This window comes from Pan troglodytes, chromosome 1 (assembly GCF_028858775.2).
Source record: "Pan troglodytes isolate AG18354 chromosome 1, NHGRI_mPanTro3-v2.0_pri, whole genome shotgun sequence".
Classification (NCBI taxonomy): Eukaryota; Metazoa; Chordata; class Mammalia; order Primates; family Hominidae; genus Pan; species Pan troglodytes.
This window is the reverse complement of record NC_072398.2, coordinates 4,972,816-4,980,658: the sequence shown is the minus strand read 5'-3', so window position 1 is coordinate 4,980,658 and position 7,843 is coordinate 4,972,816.

The following is a 7,843-nucleotide window of genomic DNA, read 5'->3' as shown; positions in this document are numbered from 1 at the left end:
ACTGGTCAGGGACATTCTGAAGAGCTTTCCCAAAATGAGTGAAGGGTCAGACAGAGCAACCTTGGAGGACTAAGTCTATGAGACCACGGATTGCAATGACTCAGCTCCTTGATAACCACCCTCCTACTCTCTGTTTCTATGAGTTCGACTCTTTTAGATTCTGCACAGAAAAGAGATCGTGCAGTATTTTCTTTCTGTACCTGGTTTATTTCACTGAGTATAGTGTCCTCCAGGTTCACGCATGTTGTTGCAAATGGCAGGATTTCCAATTCCTGGTCCTCTCCTCTTCTCTGAAAACCAGGAATATTACCTTAGCTGGGAGATGAGTAAACTGAGGCTTGAGAAAACTGAACAGATGACCCAAATTTTCACAGTGAAAACTCATGAAAAGAGCATCTATTTTTCTTTCCTTCGCATCTTTCCTTCTTTCCTTTGCATCAGATATAATTAGCTTTCAAAGTGAAACATATCAATCAAACATGAAGGGCAAGGCAGAAATGTTTCCATATTCCTTCTACTCGGATAAAACAGAATCAGCTCCTAGCCTTCAAAATTCACTTCACAGAATCCAAAATGAAGTTGAAGTAACCTAATGGGAATATGTGCAACTTGTTTGTTGTTGTTGTTGTTGTTGTTTTTTGAGACACTCTGTGGCTCAGGCTGGAGTGCAGTGACACCATCTTGGCTCACTGCAGCCTCCGCCTCCTGGGTTCCAGTGATTCTCCGGTCTCAGCCTTCCGAGTAGCTCGGATTACAGGCACGCGCCACCACACCCGGCTAATTTTTGTATTTTTAGTAGAGATGGGGTTTCACCGTGTTGGCCAGGCTGGTCTCGAACTCCAGACCTCAAGTGATCTGCCCGCCTCAGCCTCCCAAAGTGCTGGGATTACAGGTGTGAGCCACTGCCCCAGCCCACCACCATTTTTAATTGCCTCTCAGAGTAGTCAAAAACATTCCAAAAGGGAGAAGATAGGGAACAGATAAAGTGAGTGCCAGAGGGGTTCACAGGAGCAGCATAGACTCATAGGCTGAAAGCCTGAAAGAGTGCTGCCTCTGAGCATGAGATGACTTAAAAACTTAAAGTACTGTTCAGGCACAGTGGCTCACGCTTGTAATCCCAGCCCTTTAGGAGGCAGAGGCAGGTGGATCATGAGGTCAGGAGTTTGAGACCAGCTTGGCCAACATGGTAAAACCTTGTCTCTACCAAGAATACAAAAATTAGCCGGGCGTGGTGGTGGCCGCTTGTAATCTCAGCTAATCATGAGGCATAAGAATCGCTTGAACCCGGGACGCGGAGGTTGCAGTGAGCTAAGATCCCACCGCTGCACTCCAGCTTGGGCAACGGAGGGAGACTCCATCTCAAAAAAAGAAAGTAACCATTTTGCAACCCCTGAAGAAATAACTGACTTGGGTAAAGACTGTCAAAAACTTTAAGTGATAGCCAATACCATTAGCATGATGCTTCTCAGATAGATGCTCAGATAGTAGTTACCATCAGCACCCTTTCCCCTAAGCTCTGAAGGAGTCATTCAAACGGTTCGTGTTGAGCCTATCTGTAAAGCTAGACTTGTGTCCCATTAAAAGTTGCATCTAAGGAATCCGATAATCAGTTTCAAAACACCCAAAGACTACAGCTGTGGCCACCGCTCACCTCCCTGCTCCCGGATGGAGGGACAAGGGTGGGAAGATTTGAGGGGAGCTGTGTGTCTTCCAGGCTCCAGGAACTCTTAGTCTGCTCCACGACGGGAAAACAGGAAGTTGGCAGAGGCTGGAATTGTGTAGATTTTAGTTTCAGAATTGGAAGGGGCGATACAATTTATTACTCTGTACATGCTAGATATTTTCAAGTGAGCCAAACATCATGAGACTAGGAGCCGCTTTGGAGTATTTTCATTAGGAAATCTTGAGTCTTAAGAGTTTGGAGGGTCATTTTTCTGATGAAGAAGAGAGGATATCACCTATCAGGAAGATGTGGATTCTAAAGACAAAGTGATGCCATTAAAGAAAACTAACACGGTTTTGAAGATCTGGCCCATCAAGAATCCTGAGGTTCCAAACTTGGAAACTCACAGAAGTCCATCGTTGCAGGGTCTTAGGGTCATTTTCCCTCTATTGAACACACTGCTGTGTTGAGTACGAGCTTCTTGCATTCTCACCACGTCTCCCTGGATGCTCCTTCTTCCCCTTGTCCTTGGGCTGGGTTGTAACATAGTCAGACGCCTTCAAGCTGTGGACTGAGTTTTTATAAACCTATTTGCCCACAAGGGGATGAGGGCGGTGGTTCCGGGGAGTAATTATTTATCCATTTTAGTTCTTTAATCAACTATTATCTGAACCCCTTCTAAAATTAAGGAGAGGCTTACTAAAGGTCACTGGAAAGCTGACGTGCATTACTCCTGCCTCATAATTGGACATCACACCTCGTTTGTGATTCTTTTTGAGCTGTAAGGTATCGAGTGTGAGGGTTATCTCTCTTTACTCTTTCTTTCCTCAAATAATCTCTCTCTCTCTCTCTTTCTTTCCTTCTTTTTTTTTTTTTTTGACACAGAGTCTCAGTCTGTCACCCAGGCTGGAGTGCAGTGGCATGATATCGGCTCACTCAACCTCCACCTCCTGGGTTCAAGCAATTGTCCTGTCTCAGTCTCCCGGGTAGCTGGAATTACAGGTGTGCACCACCACACCTGGCTAATTTTTGTATTTTTAATAGAGACCAGGTTTTGCCATGTTGGCCAGGCTGGTGTTGAACTCCTGGCCTCAAGTGATCCACCGTCCTTGGCCTCCCAAAGTGCTGGGATTACAGGCATGAACCACTGCACTAGGCCACAAACAATCTTTTTGCTCATGTTCACAAAACTGGCACCCTACTTCTTTTCTCCTTTTTAAGGACATAGCACCAAATCTTGCTTGAGTGCTCTAATGCCCTGAATTTTGGAAGATGAAGCGCTATCCTTCAAACCACCTCTAAACTGTGACAATTTCCTTACCATGGAGGGTATGTTTGAGGAAGAGAAATATCTAGAGCAGGAGCCATTAAACTATGGCCTGTGGGCCAAATTGGGCCTGCCACCTACCTTTTAAAATAAAGTTTTATTAGAACATAGCCATGTACATTTGTCTATATACTGTCAATGGCTTCTTTGGGGCTAAAACAGCTGAGTTGAATAGTGGCCACAGAAGCTGTATGGCCCACCCAGTCTAAAATATTCACTATTTGGCCCTTTACAGGAAGAATTTGCTGATCTCTGGTCTAGAATACCATATGATAGAAATAGCTCGTGATAGGAAGTTGAAAAATCAGCAGCCAAGACTCAGCTGTATCTCTAATGACCTCTGCAGCTGTGGACGAGTCACTTGACCTCTCTGTTTCTTCATCTGGAAAACAAGAGAGGTGGCCTATATGTTCTCGAAGTTTCTTTCAAGGACTTAAACTTTGTAATCTGTTTCCTCCTGGGCCAGCTCTAAGCCAACACTATAACTCCAAAAGGTTTCTGGCACCATCCTGTCACCTGGTGTCAGGAATACCCCTGATCCCCATTCCACAAGCTCCTTCCATTGGGGTGTGCACTCTCAGGCAGGCCCTTCCTCCGTCCTCATCATAATGTACATGTCCTTTCTTCAGGTACTTGCTCTGTGACTGATCAGGCAAATCCAACAAACTAACCCCAGCTGCAGCCACTCAGCTATAGCCGTGCAGGCTTGGCACAGCCTCAAGTTATTTCCCGTGTCCAGGAACGTAGGGCAAAGCTCTCATTCTCCATACACTCTCCTTAGAGAAATGAACAAAAACCAGAAGCCCCCCCAAAATTAAAAAAACTCTACATCACCTTTCATCGAGAATGAGAGATCTCTCCATGGCAATCCTTTTTAAAATCGTCTTGCGCAAGTCTTGGTGGTCCAATTCTACGGTCATCCATGGAACAGCTGACAAGAACCTCCTGTCTGTCTTTGGAGAACCTCTGCTACATGCATTGAAATACTTGCCGTGTCTGTAACTCACTGTGAGACCAGGCGTGGAGTATTTAACCTCTCTGGGCCTCAGGGCCTCAGGCTGCTCCATGTGCAGAGTGGAAATAACTGTGTCCACCTTGTAGGTTTGTTCCAAGATTACAGCAAAGGATATCAAATCCTTCATAAAAGTATTCTCACTAAAGTGATGTATCTTCAAAAAATGTGTCCTCCTGGGTAGCCGTTACCGCCCCTGCCTGCGTTCCTCCCTGCGGAGGAGACCTGGATGGGCCAGCCTTCCACAGCTTGCCTCTCTGAGGCCCTTAGGTAGTTTAGAAAAGCTGGAAAAGTGTCAGGTGGAAGTCTCTAGGAATGCCAGGGAACCAGACTCCAGTGTGCCTCCATTTCAACCCCTGTCACCTCTCTGAAGCCAGAGGGGAGTATGGGGGTGGTCATATTATGGGATGGCAACCAGGGCTGCCCTTCCTGGGATCACTGAGAAACTGGAATCAGCCCATTCTTCTGGATCTCAGAGTTACAGCAGTTCACGGATCCTTGCCTAATTATTTTCTTACTGAAACTGATTTTTGCTTTTGACCTCCCAAATTAAGTCTAGTAACTCCTCCAGGGGAGGTACCATGTTTTACTCATGTCTGTGCGGTGTATACAGGGCCTGGCACAGGGCTCAGCATATAGTCAGCGGCTACTCAATGATAGGATATTAATCATGATTGATTAATAGATGAATTAATAAATAAAGAAGTTAATTGACTGGATATTTGGGAAGGGAAGCCTTGAATATGTAGCCTCATTCTTCATATAAAACAAGGATGGAAACAGAAGGGGAAGATAAGGGAACTGTAAACAGAGAGGATTCTGGAAAGGAAAAATGGTACCCAGCAAAAGCCGGAACTAGCAGCAGCCTACGGTGGCCCAACCACGAGCAGGCCAATTGTCCAACTCCAGGATGCTCGGCACCAGTCCCCAATCTCCAAGCCGCCAGGCCTCCCCGGGCTCAGTGTCAGAGCCCATGCTGCTGTCGGGAGCAGTCATGCGTGTTACCTCGGCAGCTCAGGCCTCACGGAGCTGTGCCTCACGGAGCTGCTACTAGGGCCAAGTCACTTCATCCAACAACTCTGCAGACCCCTGTCCCCTCTCTGACATTTGGGGGATGGCAGCTCCTCGCCTGTAGCAAATAGTTTCAAAGAAAAATGCAAAAGCAATCCCCTTTCTTCTGGCTAAGAGAGTCCCCCAGTGTGTCAGGTTTACTACTGAGGCATCAGTTATGAACAGTTCTTGTCTATGTTTCTGTAGTCCTGTAGGGTTCCCTGTTTTCTCTTAGGGACACCGCACAGGCCCACGCTCAGCCCTGGGCAGCCTGGGCCCACCTCCATAATGCTGAGCCATGGTGCACCTTTCCCCAGGTGCTGCCTGTGCAGTTCCTTGTGCTTTGAGAAGCCCTCGTGTCATCTGGGGCTGAGCAGAGGACACACGGCCACAGTTCATTCTCACTTGTTTTGGTTCAGCTTTAGATGCTGTTGTTCCTCTCTCTGTTCTGGGCAGTTCAGGACTTAAGGTTGTTAAAGGCTTCTGAGATGTGAGGTCAGTTCCTCTGTGGGTGATGTGTTCCCTGCTTTTCAAGGCCCACAGAGGCACACTCTGCCACTGTCCTTGAGTAAGCGAGAGGACCCTCCAGATGCCACGTGGGAACCGTGATCACGGCATCTTCACCTGTTCTTGGAGACAGGTGATTAGTGGTGAAGAACCCTGTGGGTTCAACTGATGTCTCTGCAACTTACCAGTTGGGTGTCCTTCAACAAGTTATTATTTTCTCTGTGCCTCAATTTTCTCATCTGAGAAATAGGAGTGAGGATGGTGCCCACTTCGTAGGGTTGCTGTGAGTCAGATGAGTTAACATACAACATGCTAGCAACACTAGCGCTCATGTTAGCAATTATTACAGTCCCCAGGTCGTACAGTCTTGGGGACCCAGCCTTAATCTTCAGTGTTGACTGCTTATGGGAAATACTGGCTCTGCCTCTCGCTAGCTGTGTGATCCTGGAGAGAACACATCTGCTCTGCATCTCAGTTTTCTTACAAGAAAATGCAACGATACCTATAGCTACAGAGTTGCTATGCAAATCAAATGAAGTCCTACAGATGAAAATGCTCCGTGAAGAGCTTAAAGCCATACAAATGCTAAGTGATGGGGTAATACTGTCTAGAATGGATGACTGAGCTGTTCTTTCTTTAAAAACATCTTTTCTGGGGGAGGGATTCCAGAATTTGCCCTTGCTGCATGCTGCCTGGATGGCGAATAAGTTCTTTATGTTGCTTTAACAGAATTTCTCCCATTTGGTCCTATGAAAGCACGAGCAAAAATTAGTCCTCACCAGCTCAAAGACAGGGAAGTGGAAAAGGCCAGGCCAGAGGGCATGTGGGCCGACGCAAGTCCAGGTTTCCAGGTTAAGTACCCACATCCCTGGTGCAAGCTGCTGAATATCTTCTTGATGAGATCTCCTCATCATTAAAGTGAGAACAGTAAGCATATCCTTGCTCATTCATTTGTTCATCACCTGCTTATCACAGCCTCTTCTGCCATCAGCGCTGTACAGGGCACAGAGTGTGGACAGATCTGACAAGATGCTCACCAGGAAAGGTGACAGGGTCTGCTCCAGAGGAAACCCTGCAAGTCCTTTGAATGCTAGTCACATCATCTGCTTTAGAAGTCTCTCTGCTGCTTTTTCATAAAGCACCCACAAATTAAATTGCTCAGATAGCACATTTATGGACATCATAAACCCACCACTACAGACAGGCCCAAGCAACATACAAGCACCAAAAGTTACCCAGGACTCTGCAAATGCCATTTCTAACTTTTGTTTTCATTCTTGCATTTTACTTTATCGGTGCCTGCTCATTGGTTAAATCTCAAACTGATGAGCTCTGAACCCAGCAAGAAATCTCTGATTTCAGTGCTCTCTCCAAGCCCCTGTACTCCTCCCCACAAAGAACAAACCACTCAGCAGGGCGCGGTGGCTCATTCCTGTAATCCCAGCACTTTGGGAGGCTGAGGTGGGCAGATCACAAGGTCAGGAGTTCGAAACCAGCCTGGTCAATATGGTGAAACCCCATCTCTACTAAAAATACAAAAATTAGCCAGGCATGGTGGTGGGCGCCTGTAGTCCCAGCTACTCAGGAGGCTGAGACAGGAGAATGGCATGAACCTGGGAGGCGAAGCTTGCAGTGAGCCAAGATCACGCCACTGCGCTCCAGCCTGGTCGACAGAGCCAGGCTCCACCTCAAAACAAAACAAAACAAACAAGTAAACAAACAAACACCCTGGTGTGCTTTTTCAGTCCTGCAGAATGTGCAGAAAGTGGCCTGTTCTTGTTCACCTCCATGGAAGCAGTGTGCCTGCGTCTTCAGTCGAAGGGAAAGACAGTGATTGGCATGGGCTGTCTGGCCCCAGTGTCTTTTTTTTTTTGAGACAAAGTCTTGTTCTGTCACCCAGACTGGAGTGCAATGGTGTGATCTCAGCTCACTGCAACCTCTGCCACCCGGGTTCAAGCAATTCTCTTGTCTCAGCCTCCCGAGTAGCTGGGACTACAGGTGCCCGCCACCATACCCGGCTAATTTTTGTATTTTTAGTAGAGACTGTGTTTCACCATGTTGACCAGGCTAGTCTTGAACTCCTTACCTCAGATGATCCACCTGCTTTGGCCTCTCAAAGTGCTGGGATTTACAGGCGTGAGCCCCCATGCCCCAAGTGTCTTTTCTAATCAGAAAACCCGGGGGGAGTGAGATCCCTCTGGAAATCCTACCATCCCCACTCCCTGGCTTCCCGTAACCAGAGGCTGAAGCAGATGGACAGCACGGGCTGTGGTTAGTGCTTCGC